This window comes from Bactrocera latifrons, unplaced genomic scaffold (genome assembly GCF_001853355.1).
Source record: "Bactrocera latifrons isolate USDA-ARS-PBARC rearing strain unplaced genomic scaffold, ASM185335v1 scaffold_103, whole genome shotgun sequence".
Taxonomy (NCBI): Eukaryota; Metazoa; Arthropoda; class Insecta; order Diptera; family Tephritidae; genus Bactrocera; species Bactrocera latifrons.
This window is the reverse complement of record NW_017534442.1, coordinates 96,895-113,612: the sequence shown is the minus strand read 5'-3', so window position 1 is coordinate 113,612 and position 16,718 is coordinate 96,895. Positions and strand designations below refer to the sequence as shown.

The 16,718-nt window shown below is 36.8% G+C and overlaps 1 protein-coding gene across 5 annotated transcripts in view; it reads right to left on the bottom strand.

Moving 5' to 3' along the window:
• The window catches only part of LOC108968462 (dystrophin-like), a 123,960-nt gene that overhangs the window by 58,621 nt on the left and 48,621 nt on the right, over nucleotides 1-16,718 (bottom strand). The gene's annotated exons all lie outside the window — the stretch shown is intronic.

Sequence of the window (16,718 nt, the reverse complement as noted above, 5' to 3'; positions counted from 1 at the left end):
GACTCATCGCCATTTATAATACATTTCATAACATTCTGGTAGTCGGTTAGTATTGTTTAAAAGACGTTGACGTGACGCTGCTTTGTGATTTTGGAGCCATTCGCGCTTTTACTTTTCTTAGGCCCAAGTGATCTTTAAAAATGACTTTCACTGATTTTATTTTGATATTCAAACAATGCCAGTAAGATCCACAGTAAGCGTGGCTTGAAGGGTAAAAAGAAACTAAGTGCTAGTTGTACTATGTTATATTTTCGTCTTATTTGTATTTTGATGTCAAACCGTAAAATTAGCGGAGCTTTATTTAATACGTTAAATTTTTAGATTAGCAGAATCGGTACTTCAAGCAAGCAAGGACCGGTTTTACGCTATGTTTTCTCTAGTACAGAGACGCGATAAAGAGTGTACCGAAGACGATATTGCTGCTGTCGCGCAGAGTAGTGAAGGAGATCGGTTGAGTTCATCCGCAATCGCACGCAACAATTGGAGCTGAGCGCAACCACTTTGTGAGAGATTTTGCCAAAGCTTCTTGGTTTGCGGGCCCACAAAATTCAACTCATGTAAGAATTGAAGCCGGACGATAATTGAGCCCAAAACGAGATGGCTACTGACAATGACTTTCACAAGAAAATACAAGTTTTGTTGAATGCATGCAATAATGAAAAAAATTTGTTGCATTTGAAGTGATGAAGTGAATTTCCAATGGATCCATAAGCCATTATATTTATCATGGGAACGGCGTTTCATTCTCCAAAAGTCACTGTATGGTCTGCTTTATGAGCAGAGGGAATAGTTGGTTTATATTTTTTCAGAAATGTAAGGGGTCATAATGTTACAGCCATTGGGGAATGCTCGAAAGTCATAATTAAGACTTTTTCGGGACTGAATTGGAGCATGAGGTGGATCTTTGATTCCAAGGAGCTACATGCCTTACAGGCAGCGAGACAAACCATTTATTGAAGAAACTTTTGGGAGAACTGTCGTGAACCTGTGGCGTGGCCACCAAGATCGTACCGTTTAATACTGCTGTACTATTTATTTGTGGGGTTTGGAAAGTTACTTGTCTACGCAGATAAAGCCGAGACCCTGGAAAAAAAATATTCGGCGTTTTTGTTGACATACGACCCAATTGCTGCAAACTGTGCCCGACGTCATCTTTAAATTTAATTTTTTATGTGTTCTTTGTATTCTATTCAATATTTCCTGCATTTTAGATAAAAAATCGTCAGCAATTTTAATTCAAACTAATATCTAAGAATTGAACGAATTTAAATATGAATTAAGCACATTTTTTGCGCAAATTTTAAAATTTTCCAATCAATAATTATTATGGTTGCTTTTTTGTTGAATTAAAATTTCAGTTAATTAAACAAAAACGCCGAGTGAGCCAACGAAGCACACATACATAAAGTACACTAATAAAGTTCAATTTGCACTGCTATGTGGTTTGCGCATGCGCCACCCGCCACAAATGCAGTGTACGAAGGAACACCCAGCGTTCGGCGGCGCAAAAAAGCACGACTGCCTGTTGTTTTCGGCTTCATTTAAAGATCCGTATCAATTCAATTTCATTGCCTCTGTTTATATATCTGCATTGAGACATTTCGGTCACGCTTGCCATAAGGCGATAATTTATACCGAGAATTTCGAGCAAAAAGAGAAAATGGAAACGGGAAAAAATGCCAAATTCGTATTGAGCATATCAAAATGAAATTGAATAAATAATCGTCGCAGTATGATGGGTGGGAATTGTGTAAATGCCTTTACGAATCTCCACATGCTACTTGCCAACAGAAAATAGCTCAATAAAAGCTCGAAATCGGCGACTGATAAAAGGTTCGTGATAACATAGAAATTCAAGCGGCATAATTGTTTGTAAAATGAATTGATGGAAAATCACAAGCCTACACGCACAAAAGCACGTACAGATAAATGTTTATATGTTTGTATGTAAAGCGCCTCGCAAACTGTTTTGCTCACCTCAGGCTATTAATGAACACAGCCAAAGTATTTTTAGCTTTTTTCGACTGATAGCCACACTTTGTATTTGAAAAAGCACTTTAGCAATTTTTGTATAATTTTTGATATTTGCTGTTATTTTCGCACATATGTACATATGCATATATATTTCTCGGCAGTGTATCACTCATGTTCAGCTGTTTGCTTTTTTGCAGATATTGGCATTTTAATTGGCTTGTTAAGAGTGGTTTTTGTTGTTTGTATGGCAAATTCCTACCATATTTAGCGTCGACACTTAATGAAAAAGGAACACACTTAAGGGAGAACTTTTTCAATAATGATTTTAGAGAATATGCAAACATTTTGAGGTGCTTAATGTCACGGAAGCCATTTGAGTGTGAAAACCCGTTGTTTTTGGGCAATTTTGAAGTCTATATGACACATATTTACCAAGTTTCAATTTTAAATATATTTGATTCATTTATTGTTTGCATTAAGCCCGTTTGGTAGAGTAAGCTTTTACCCTAAAGTTCTAATTTTTTACTAATTTGTTACTAATGTTCTAATATTTCTCAAATATCTTTATTTTTCATTTGACTTTGGATTGAATTTAATTTTCCGAACAGCTAGAAATTTTGAAAATGATTTTCGACCGATGTCCGTCCTTATTAGTCGTTTGACTAAAATTTAAACAGGTGCAAGCCCCTCAAAATATATTCGAAAAATATGGTTCCTTAAATCTGTTTGGTTTGATATTATAGGAAAAATAAAAATGTTCATATATTTTTAGATAGTTGCCACCTGTTTAAACTAAACTTGATTTAATGATTTTTTTAAAATGATTTTGCAGACAATCAATTGAAAATCTTTATTTTTTCTATGATATCAATTCGTTTATCATATCCATTTTATTGATTTAAAAATTCAACCAGGTGGCAACTATCTTGAAATATATGACTAGTTTTGACTTATTAAATTCTTTAGTTTGATGTCTACAATACTTCGTTAGCTTATACTTTTTTTAAATAATATTTTATAAAAAGGTGGCAACTCTCCTCAAAAAATATTTTCTCTTTACTTCGTTGTGGCAATAATCAGCTTAGTTTGACGATGCTTATTGAATTAAGCTTCTAAGCATGTGGAGAGAATAGTTAGACAACGATTAAATTGACTTAAAACTTCTAAATAGGTGGCAATTTTACCACAAAAAAATTCGTTTGTTTTTAATTTTTCAGCCCATATTTTACATTTTGGGAGTTCGTTTATATTGATAAAGTAATAATAATGCGAGCTATGCTTTAAAATGTTTAAATAGGTGGCAACGCCATTGGACTGAATTACTTGCTTTCACTTGTAAGCTATATTTAGTGTAATATATATGATAAGTTGTTTACATTTCCCAATTTTTTTAAGTTAAAACTTTGGCTTAGGTGGCAACTCCGCTCAAAAAAATATTTTAACTAAAAGCTTTCTAAAATTAATCTCAAATTAATTCAGCTTGATATTTTCACAGGAATAGTTATAGAACGATTAAATTAATTTAAAACTTCTAAACAGGTGGCAACTTTACCACAAAAAATGAAACATTACTTTTTCTTTATTCTTATGTTTATTTAATATAATTGTGAATTGTTGTGGAATATCGTTTACGTTATCTTAAAGTATATAAAACGGGTCAAGTTTACTAAAAAAAATTTAGTTTTCAATTTTGTCAAACATCGTCAAACACATTCGCTTTGAGCTAAATTTTTTGATTTAGAACTTGGAAAGAGTGCTATCGAAAAATCACTCGAGTATTTCCCCAAACAATCCAAAAAGCATTAAAAATAATTTAAGAAGTTGCCATACTCGTCTATATATGAATGTAAGCAAAAATATCCATGAATAATGTAATATATCCCATTATTTGAAGTTTTTGTTGCTTATTCTTATGACTGCATCGCTGATGCAACGGTGAGCTCCCAAGCCTTATACGCTTCGCAAGTAAATAAATAATTTTTCATAATGAACTAATTTACTTAACAAGCGAGTAATAAACAGAAAGACAAAGAGTGCGCTGCACAAGATTACTGACAACAAAAATACACTGGAATGTAAGAAATAATAACTACATAATGAGGACCAGGCACTGGAAAAGGGTGCGCACCGTTTGCGGGAGTGCCAGCGTATTTGTGTCGCCTGCGCGTCGTTTCGTCATCGCCAGTTACACGAACCAACCAAGACTGCAATTCATAAAAAAATAAAAAGCTTTATAGAAAAATACAACAAAAATGTGGAACCATAACACCGATACTACCGCAGAGAAGAACATGGCAGCCATAATGAGTGGCAATTTATCAGCGGATTGTAGAACTCTTTATGTTGTTCTTTCGGGTTTTTAATGAAAAATGTGCAAGCGCACTGTCCGAGTGGACTGGCTATTAAGCTTTTTCATGTGAGAATCCATGTATCACTTATCCTTTAAGGAGCTTCATCATCTCATTAAGAGAAATTCCCAGACTTAAAAGATGTCTTTCCAAGGACGATAATAACAATATTATCAAGCCAACCATGAGAGAAAAAAACACAGTTTGGTCTCCATATAAGACAATCAACCAATTAAGGCTGATATATGAAGAAAAATATCAAATTGCCTTCTTCTCTGTATGCTTTCGGCCTCCGACACCCAACCTCAAAGCTTTTTATTGAGCTTGTCATCAAAATGCTCAAAGATACTCCCAACTTATCATTAAATTATAGTTGTAAGAAGCTTAATGGACAAAAAGAAACACAACAGTAAAGAAAACAAAAGTCCGTCGACCAAGAAAAGGTAAAAGCTCCAACAAATATTCCTTAAAAATCCAATAAAAGCGACGCACAAGTTTCGTCTTCTTAGTCATATTTACACAATCAGATCATAATTTCCAATTAGTGGCGCAACAATGCGCTCTACATGTTGCATTTCACACGAGACAAGTAAAGCCGCAACACTGTGTGGCACTTAGTGTTGCACGCAAAGCCTCCCAAAAACCAAACGTGCTGCCTTGTCGTCCATAAAGTCCATAAATTTGCAGTGACTAACTTACTTTTCACTTATTTGTTGAAGCGCAGTACCTGCCGCAACGTTTTGCATGCAACCAAATAAAATTCAACGTTCTCCCCGCCATATATGGAGGGGCATGTAAGTGTGTCTATTGTGTCTGTAGCACTTAAGGGTCTCGACTGCTTCCAGCTTACACGTACTTTTGCGCTAAATTTGCTGCACACACGCACATACATAGAAGTCCTTTGTCGCTGCACAATTTGACTTCTTATTTGCGTGCAACAAAGCTCACATTCGCATTGGCAGTCGCACTAACTGCACAATTTGTTACAATTTTAACACGTTGCAACAGCTGAAAACATGGCAAGCTGGTGGCAGCATCTTCGCTTTTACCTTGCAAACACACACACACACACAGGCGCAAGCGTGTTGTGGCACACTCACAGGTTGTTGCAACAAGCTAAAAATAGCCTGACCCGCATGCTGACTTTTTGGCCTAACTGATTGGCAATGCAGTGAGCTGCGCTTGTCAACTACTACAACCTGCCACTTCCACACACTTCCTCCATGCCTGGCCTGCGTGTGTGTGTGCGTGTATGTGCGGTCCTGCCTAAACAGGCAGCCAACAGCAGCCAAGAGCCACAACAAGCGAGCAAATGTTTGCGGGTTGCATAAAATTTTCCACTTCACTGTGGCATGCCGGCCTGCCGTGCTGGACAAAATGCGGACGGACGGACATTTGGTTAGTGTGTACCTGTTTGTGTTGCATGGCACGCAGTTGCAGTGGCGGCATTGTAAAATTTACGTGGCAATTTGCATTGCTGTACGTGTGGCAGGTAGCAGTTGCGCAACTGTTGATGCAACCAATGCTTTTTCTACCATTGCGGCTGCTGAAAAAGCACATACTGTCGTGTGTTTGTGTGTGTGTGTGTGCAGTGGCTACTTCGCTTTACTTTGCTGAAGGCTATTTCGCCACTGTTGAATCTTCACTGCCAAAGCCGTTGCTGTCATTTATTACAGTTACGAGAGTTGTTGCAACTCGGTACTCGGATACTGCCACAGCGCCACAAAGTGGTCATTGTCGTATTTTTTCCTGGCAAATTGACAGTTAAAATATTTTTAGAAAATAGTTGAACTCATTGTCATTATCCGTGGAAGAGTTTTCTATAGTATATAGTACCGGGTTTCATAAGAACAAACGTGCTATCTAAGTCTAGTTTGTTTGATAAAGCCTGCTTGTGTTTACTAACTACGGATGCTTCATGGACCTACCTATCATAAACTGAATTTATCTATGTATCTACTGGATATATCAAAAACTTAACAATGAAAAGAAGCTTCGCCGTAAATAATTTTCTGGTACTTAAGAAACCTACCGACACACTTATTATTCACTTCTGATCCCTCACTAAAATTTCTCTCTCCGATCGAAAGAGCATATTTCAAGAAGGTCCTAGGTCGATGATAATGTTGCGAGATAGTCAGTCTGTTTCTCTTCTCTTCAACACGGCACTCCTCATCGTACTAGCTGTTCTTTTGCATTTTCCGAAAACCAATGATTTCGTTTGCAGCTGCACGCAAGAAGCTTGAAATGCCGTCCCATAGAACCCTTATACCGAGTTGATGATCCATACAGAAGCGCAAGTCGAGTAGAAAATCGTTCGAGTGTCTGTTACGATTGCAGCTTCTTAACATCGAACCTTCCTTGCGTGCAACAAGATAGTGGTTCGAGTCAATGTTAGGACGTCTAAAATACATGTCTCCCGTATATCACAACCTAATAGATCTGGTTGGTGGCTTTTCGATGAGGGGACAGCTATGTAGATTGATGAATGCTGGAAGCTAGTACTACAGATAAACATATTCCGAGTCTCGGAGAAGTCGAGAGTACCTAATGTTATGCTCAAGAGAAAACAAACGAAAAATCAGTAGGTGCCGACGAGTTTGCATCCTTGACTGCAACTTCGATTGAACAAAACTTCGGCATTAAATGAGACAGAAGCTGCTCAACAGATTTAAAAATTCTTGTACTAATTAGGAAAGTAGAAAATAAATACATTGGTCCTAAAAAAAAATTTAATTCTGAAAGGTTCAGATACACGTGATAAAAGCTTCTTTGGAAACATATTTATTTTAAAATGAAATGAAAAGTTAATATCGAAGAAAACAATACTTTAACTCAACAATGATCAAAACTGCTTCCGGATCATTAACAGACGCAGGCTTTAATCCCAGACATGCCTGCTATATAGCAGATATTTTTAAATATGCAGCTATCTATTGCATCGACTTTGAGAAGTCGACCATATGAAGGAGATGGAATGTAGCTATATAAATGTGACGGTAAAGTTAATTTCGTCCATCTTGGAACCACCATTAACACCAATAACAACGTCAGTCTCGAAAACCAACGCAGAATAACTCTTGCCAACAGGTGCTCCTTCGGACTGAGTAGGCAATTGAGAAGTAAAGTCCTCTCTCGACGAACAAAGACCAAATTCTTTAAGTCACTCATCATCCCCGTCCTGCTATTTGGTGCAGACGCATGGACGATGACGACAGCTGATGAGTTGAAGTTACGAGTTTTCGAATTAAAGGTTCTGCGGTAGATTTATGGTTCTTTCCGTATTGACAACGTCGAAAGTCTCACTCGATGGAACGATGAGATCTTTGAGTTATAAGAAGCCATGAACATAGTTCGGCGTATTAAGAGACACTGTATACGCGGGCTGGATTATGTCATCTAAATGGATGAAAAGATTCCAGCTCTGAAAGTATTCGACGAATTAATCACCGTGAGAAGCAGAGAAGAGCAGGCGTTAAGTAGATTACGACATATATAGGAATAATTCGAAGCTTTAGTGAAGACCTTTTCGATTTAGTCAAAGATTTTGCACATTTCAAAAAAGTCAAAGCGATCGATCTCTTTGTCCTGGTCGGAATCTAAACAGTAATATAGAAAGACGACTTTGCATGCCACGAATTTGCTATAGAGTATTAGTTACAGTCTAAGCGACAGCGGCTATAACTGTGTGTGCGATTGGGAAATATTTCATCAAAGGAAAGCACGAATGCGATGCTGCGAATACTGGGCACTCAAAGGAATACTTGCAACGTAAGAATTTGTGGGCACATTTGCTAACAAGTATATGTTTATATATATTTATGTATATATGTATGTGAGTACACATATATGAACGCGCATATGTAAACACAATCAAATTGCAGGATGCAACAATCATATGCCACACCTGAGGCAACGTCTAAACTACCAACTTAGATTGCAATCGCACTGTTCGTTAGCATCTTCCGCATACTCTCGCACTCTCACACCCTACTTACTTATACGTACATATGTGTGCACTTATTACCTGCAGGTTCGCCGCTTTGTCTCGAATGGAGTCCCTGCTCGTATTACATCCAAATCATATTTATCACTTGGTGCTTTGTGCGAGGCGTTGCAAATTGCAACTTGCCGGCAACGCTATACAATCCCGAGATCGATTGTCGATTCTTTGTTTGATGGCTTCGTAAAAGGTTGCCCATTTGTAGATGCAAGCACAAAGTGCAAGATACGCCTCAGAGTTGCAGGAGTCGTGAGGTTATTGCATTCCTTTTAGGCATATTTATCTAGTTGCAACAGTTGTTTTCGTGTTTTGTTTGGTTGCCTCGCAGTCATGTTTTGCATGTTACAAATATTCTCTGTAATAAATATGTGCATTTACATGGACTCCTTGATGTAATAGAAGACATTTATTAAATTTCATTTGGTGGTTTTGTTTGCAAACTGTGCTGATTCAAAGGGAATGGAAAGCATTGCTTGTTGCCACTAAAATGAGCCGCGTGAATTTGAAACACTCAGGAATTGAAAACAAGAAGACACTTTAACTACGGTTGCATCGAAGTTAGCACAAATACACAATATTCCTGACGAGAGCTGTACTCCGATCGTTCAGTTTGTATGGAGTAGTTACCCAATCTTAACAATTTGTTCCGAGATTCCACCGTGGCCTTAGACGATAACTCATGACAAAGTTCGTAAAGATATATTTTCAAATGTAAAGGCTTTCCATAATAGCAATTGATTTCGATCGTTCAGTTTGTATGGTAGCTATATGTTATAGTCGTTCGATAGCGGCGGTTCGAACAGATTAGACAGACGGACACCTGGACAGGGTTAGACCAACTCAGTTCATCATGTTGAGCCTTTAAATATATATTTTTGGGGTTTCCGACGATTTATTTTGGGTGTTACAAGCATCGTGTCAAACTTAGTATACCCTCTTCAAGGTATAAAAAACTGGAGTATGCTGCTTCAAAATTATGTAAGATTATAGATCAGCTTTCAGAACCATAGTTTAAAGTTCTTTCGAATAAAAATATCAAAATTAGTATATTATACAAATTAGTATAGACTACAGATGATCTGTAGTCTGCGGCTTGCTCTGCTAAAGATATTCCTCTGTGAAGCCAGAAGAAGCTATAGTTGGATGTCAACGAACATCTAGATAATCGGGAAGAAAGTGTTGAGATTTTACTTCATCTTACTCCAAGTATCTTTTGCAACAGATATCTGAGAATATTTTTTAATCTTACTATATGGACACCGCTGGTGCAATGACCAGTTAAAACCTCTGCAGCTAGGGTAAGGCTGAAATTGCTGAGAACGCAGAGATTATCAGATCTCTTACGACTTATTTTGGGTCTAGATTTTTTGCTAAGTTGCTCGCTGGCGTAATTAAACGAATGTGATGTCTTACTTTTCGAAGGAAGTTACAGAAAGAGCCATTGGGAATATTAGGTGGGCTTGACTTTGAACTCGATTGGACGCTCACTCCATAAGGTTGCCTGTTGAGTAGACGCTTAAAGTCGAGTCGTCGAGTACAATTACCCATTAAAGCAACATGCACTTTTTCGCCCGACTCGGCTCGACTCTACTCGGGTTTAAAGCGTCTACACTGCGGTACCCTAAGACGGAAGACCGATAGAGAAGATGAGGAAGGCGAAATGGAATTTTGTAGTTTACGAAAAAGTACATGCTCTCTTGCCAGTTATCTCATTTCTATAAAATATCATGGAAATTTTCTAAAGACTCTCTGTGTAGGCAACATAACCTCTAAATGTAGCAAAATATTAATCAATGTAATGGCGCAGTTGTTGGTTATAAAGGCAAAGGGGATGATGATGATGATAATGATTATGTGTGATAATATATATGTATGTATGTAATTGCGTGTGCACTTTCTACGACGTCTTTAAGAACTATACAATGTTCCGGACAAATAAGCTGAAAGAGAAATAACTGAAAAGCTTTGGCAACTTCGAAAGCGAATCATTGAAGAGTCTTGCTTGTACGTAAGTATGAAAATATATACATAAGTACATAAAAAGTTGCAAGAGAGCAAGAAAGGAATTCAAAGTAGCGAAAAGTGCATGGTCCAGTGAGAAATAAAAATATAAAAAATAATAAAATGTATGGAATGGAAAAGTAAATAGAAACGAAATAAAAAAATATTAAAATTAAAAAATCGCAACAAAAGAGAAATTGTGAATTTCTGCAAAATACAAGAGCAGCAGGAAATCAGGCACGCTCGAAAAAGCAAAAGTATGCGGGTGAAGTAACGGCAGAAATAACAGCTGACAAGAACTATTCTTGCTATTCTTGCTATGCGTTCTATGTAAGTTTGCTTGTGCGCTAGTTACGCTCGCCAATTTGATGGACGTCTGAATGGAGCAGCTGCAGGAAACTTACAAAAGAAATTTCAACTCGAAAGCAGCTGGAAAAAGATGAAGATGCTGAAGAAGAAGAAGAAAATAAAGGAAGCGTGAAGAGCTGAGCAAGCAACGGAAGCGGCAACAGCAAGTTGCACGCCATACTCCGGTTAGACGACTGACGTAAATGAGTGCAACTTGTGGCCGAGCGCACTTGATGGCACCTAAAGGATCGTCGTATTTTCCAAACTTTCAATTTGAGCTGCCGGGTCGGGCCGAATACACTTCTGATGTTATAAGTTTGAAATATTGATTTATGCCACGCTGTTGTTGTTGTTGTTTTTTGCTATTGAAGCGTACATTTTTGTCTGCGAGCGCTATATGCTCGCTGCTTGCCGCTCCATTTGTGCTGCGCTGTGCAACACAGGTGGTGGCATTCATCTTTTGCGCTTACACTTCCTGCCTCTTTGCTTGTGAAATGGAGCGCAATGACTTATGACGAGCTGCCAATGATTTGAAATAGAAGGAAACACAATTTATTAAAGGAAAAATGGCTGCACAAACACGGATATTTGGTTGGGAAGGCTGATGTTGATGAGAAGGCAAATCAAAAAGGAAATGGAAAATGTGGTTTCCAATAATTTCGCTTTACATATATATGTATTTATACATATATACGCTAGTTATTTATTCTAAATATATATATATTATTTATACATATATACGCTAGTTATTTATTCTAAATATATATATATTATTTATACATATATACGCTAGTTATTTATTCTAAATATATATATCTACTTAGCTAACCTTTTTGAAACAACTGTCAAATGACTGTTATTTCTCAGAGTGAGAGCAATTAAATTGAAAGCGTACAAAATACATTTTGTGCAAGAACTGAAGCCGCTCGACCTTCCCTAGCGACATCGCTTCGCTCTATGAGCCCTTGAAGAGTTCCAAGAAGATCTAACGTTTTCGAGCTAAATTTTGTTCAGTGATGAGTCCTATTTCTGTCTCAACAGGTAAGTAATCTAGCAACTTTGTCGCAGTTGAGACGAAAAACAATCTGAAGAGATCCAAGAGCTGCTGTTTCTTCCAGAAAAAAAAAAAACAAAGATTTGAGGTAGTTTGCCGGCCGATGGAATCATCGGTTCATATTTCTTAAAAAATTATGTCGATGTTAACGTATGACAACGAACTATTTGTTGCCTGGAATTGAAGTTTGTGAACTCGGCGACATTTGGATTCAACAAGACCTTCCCTATCGACATCCCACACATTCCCCCTTCCCCACACATCGCATTTACCAATGGATTTTTTGAGACAACGCTTCGGTGAGCAGATAATTTCTCGTTTTGAGCCGTTCGATTGGCCACCAAGATTGGCCATAGGCATCGAAAATTGGACTCAACAGATGGATCATCTGAGACTTAGCCGCAGCCAACATTTGGCAGAGATAATCTTTAAAATTAAATACAAAATAATGTTCTTTCGAATGGTAATAAATATTCCCCATTAAATTTGAAGTTTTTGTGCTTTTCTTAAAAAAAAGTAGGGAACCTCGAAATCATCCTTTATTAAAAAATTAAAAAAAAAAAAAAAAATGCACGTTGACAGTATATTTATCTTTCTCATCCCTTTTTAGCATCATGCAAAATTTTAACTGAATTTTGTCGCATAAATTGGAGAATATGTAAAATTTCTTATCAAAATTAAATAAATTTGTGTGGTATATGAGTGGGTATAATCGGTACACGAATTATATTATTTACTATATTATTTTTTTTCTGATTCTTACAAATTCAAAATTTAGCTACTCCTTACTTCTTTTTTAGTGAGTAAGTTAGTTACATGAAAGTATTCTCTTTAACACTGTTTACGCAGCTTAGGGCTTAAAGACACATTCTAACCTCAATAGAATTACTGAGAGACCAGAAAAGTTACATTTAATTGAAAATTGTTATCAACAAATTATTTCGCTTTCTAAAGAAAGTAAAGCATCTACTTGTATTATATTTCATTGAAAAATAATAATTTTCCGGCTCAACATTCTCATTACAGTAATCCTCCACTAAAATGTGGCCACCTTTCGACTTCGTGTTCTTTGTATCCACTTATTAACGGTAAATTTAGTTATGTAAAAAATAATGAAATACTTTACAGCACATTAGTAGTGCAATGGGCAGTTGCAACAAGATAAGTTACTAGATAATCTGCCTTAACGACCAGCTTGGCTGACGTATTGCTGCCGCTCAAAAATGTATTTCGAACTCATTTCGAACGATGAGCGTGTTTTTCAGACAATTTGTGGTAAACGAATTTTCGCATATAAAATTATTATGAAATTCAATAAGTTTCAAGTATGCACATGCAACATGCCACACACATGAAAAATGCAATTGATTCGCTGAAATGTTGCACGAACGTGTGAAAGCTCAATGTGAAGAGCATATTTTTGGTTCTATGGAACCTTCAAACATTTTGAGAGGAAAGCACATACTCTATGAGTCTATATCCTATAAAAGTATGTACACGTGTATGTGTATATTATATTTATGTGAATGTAGTGAATGTTTGCAACATAAATCGGGGTTAAGCATGCACTTAAACTGCAGATAAATATGCACATCAAAAATGTTCATTGGTACAAGCATAACGCAATCACCGAATTCTTTGTGCCCCCCTCAACCAGCACTCGCCGGCAAATATTTGCGAAAATGGCTGGTGTGTAGAGGCAGAGATGAGAGTGCATTCCACGCTGTAAATGTGGAAAACATTAATGAGCGCATAAAAAATTGGAAACATACGTTGCATAGCGAAATACCAAAAGCCCGAGAGCGAATACATAAATACATATTATACATACAAGCAGAGATATTTTCATATAAAAAACTTTATTAGCGCTAAGAGTGTTAAATATTCACAGCAAACGATTAATATACTATGTATGGAGTATGGCAGATTCTTCCTAACAGATTGGGGAGGGGAAAGAGAGCATTAGAGAATAAGTGTGTGGGAAAGAGACAGACACAGGACGAGATAGAGAACGAGTGAGTGGAAGATATAGTTCGAAATAGCGGAAAACAAATTGTGAGTGAGAAATTGATTTTAGGCCCAACTTGTAGCCGAAGATATATAATATAAGGCTACAAAAAAAATTTATAACTTGATGTGTGATATCATATATAAGAGAGCTCACACACATAAAAAATTGATTACTTTTAACTTTTCTTTCTAACTGATGAGATGGCCAGTATCATATGGTTGACTACCGCACAAGTTCAGAAAAGAGAAAACAATACACAACGAAATTGCTGAAGAGGCTGACAGACAGATCAGACTGAGATGGAGTATTCTATAGGCATGCAGGATCGCCAAGATCACGTAGAAGATAGCAAGTTTTCTACTCTAATTAATTGTTGGCCATTACTAAATGTAGAAAGTGTACGGTAGTAGGCACGACTGGAACACCTCCTCTGCTTATCTGCGGTCTCAGCTGGAACTCGGATTAGGTAACTAGAAGCTACGCGGTTCAAGGGACTGGATATCTAGGAGCTTCGCAGTACAAGAGACTGGATGAAGTATCAGTACTAGACAAAGAGTTGTCGTATAGCTTGGCATAAAGCTCAGCTCTTATTAGTAATGAATTTCAGGATTTACAAAGGATCTGAAGATCTTTGTACGGCGTGACAGCCTTCTTTCCTCTCTCTATTTAGGACTAAAAAATTGTCCAATTTATATTATTAAAGAAAAATCATACATGTATTCTAAGAGAATTTGTTTGACGAATCTTAAACGAACTTTTTAACGGAAACTTCAAATCCTTAGTATCGCTGACAGTAAGTAGAGACAAATAAATACGTACGTGGCTTCTAGTTTGTTTTGGCCTTCCGTTAAACTGGGTAAGTGCGTAGCTGATAAGTACCATAGCAGTTCAATTGGCTTTGTAAGACGCTCTATATTCGCCATATATTTTGGAGGATTTCGTTTTATGTACATACATCCGAAGTAGTAGAGTGTTGTCGGCAAAGTTTCGGTGGGTGAAGTTCAGGGCAGCTTTTAAAACTCTATAAAACTTTGGATTAAAGGTCTCTTCGATATTACAAGTGTATCTGGTTTCTCTTTGTGCTTGAAAATTGCTGTCAGTTTGTAACTTAAGCATTTATAATGGCAAGCAAAAGCTAGAGTTTTCGTCTTTAAGCATTTAAAACTAAATTCTTATCTTCAAATTTCAACTATTTAAAATTCCATAGTTTATTTGAAACTAAGTATATTGTTGTATTTCGACAAAAGTTATTGATTAACTCGATTATCCGCTGCTTCGGTTCATTCTTTGTCAGGACAATAGGATTATAAGTCATTGGCAACCGAGCTGAAGACCAGAAGATAATAGTATTCATTGTGTAGAGCATGATTTAGTGGTGAGTAGGTGGGCGAAGGCGGCAGTCTGGGCAAGGATAACTGGTGAGCAGCATGGAAAGCAAATCAGTGGATTTTCAACTAAAATATTATGCACATATGTAGGTATTGCTGTATAAACCATAAGAATCATTTAGTGCTAACCCTATCGTTATTGTTGTTGCAAATAGCTCCATGTAAATATACAGAAGCACATGCATCTATAGAAACTGGGCAGCTTACAGCAGGAAGCATGCTTTGTTTGGCAGTTAACTAAGTATTTGGTAGTAAAAAAGCCACACAGCACATATTTACATGCCAGGGGGGAAAGGATGTGTTACAAAGTGTAGCGCAATCGAGGATTACGTGCGGCTAAGGTAGTGCGCGCCGTTGGCCAGTGGTAAGCGGAAATGTTGCAGCTGCTAGTTAACGGTAGCGTTGCTGGAGCTTTCACATGTGTGCGGTTTGTGCAAGCTCACTTTACTGGTTTATTAACAAATCCTTTACGCGGGTTTTTGCAAAATCTTTTTTCCTGGTAGAATATATTGCATTTTACTTTCAACGATTTAAATCTTACAACAAAAGCATGACTGCTAATGAACACTCGAAGGCGAAAAAGCTTTGCTTTAAATAAAGCTTATTAAGTTTTGCTTTTGGATTTCTGAATAACTGTAACTGTGAGTGGAAATGAGACTGAGGGAGGGCAAAACTTGTGCTATAAATCATATAATATATATATCAGGCTGCTTAAAAAATTTTTTTGAATTTTTTTTCAACTCTTACCCCCGTAAATGTTAGTGATTGACAAACAAAAAATCCTCCCTCACGCCAGGCGCTGTAGCTTAACTCTAAGGGGTTGCTATTTTTTTTTTTAGGTTCCCGTACATTTAACATAGGAATTTTCGTTTTTTCATTCAAACTAAAATTTCAACAACTAATTTTCGTTTCTAAAAAAGTAAACATCACATATTCAGAAAGTTCACTTTTCAAACTTTAAAAATTTCTGCAACAAAGTTTGAATATCGTAATTAGACGATTAAACATAATGATTTGAAATTTCTAATTTTTTCAATGAAAATAAAAAAAGTTTCTGAGAATAATAATTTTATCGCATCATATCCATTTCTGAAAGCAATAAAGCTTCAAAAGCTCTCTAAATATATAGAATAACGAAATGGTGGAAATCGTGAACACAGCTACATATTTTATAAACTGTTGCTCAATATGTATTTAAGCCACTTATATAACTGTATATGCTGGTTTTAAAGCGTATGTTGCTTTTTGACTTTGTTCACAAAATTCTCCCCTTTTCTTTTCCATATGGTTAGAAGAAATACATATTTTATGTTGAAAAACCACCGAAAAACGAATGGAATGAGCCGTTATCAGTGCTGTTCACCAGCAACAGCAGCTCATTGTGCTTATTTCCTGTCACTTATCGTTAATTTCCGCTTATTCGGAGCAAATTTTATATATTTTTGGCCAACAACCCTTTAGTCTAAAAATACACACACACTCATGCATACATATACAGCAGCAACATGTTGCCACAGCGCTCTCCATCTTCATGTCGCGCACCGTGTCGTTGGCAGCAGGTGCTGCTCTCACTCAACTCACTTACAACAGC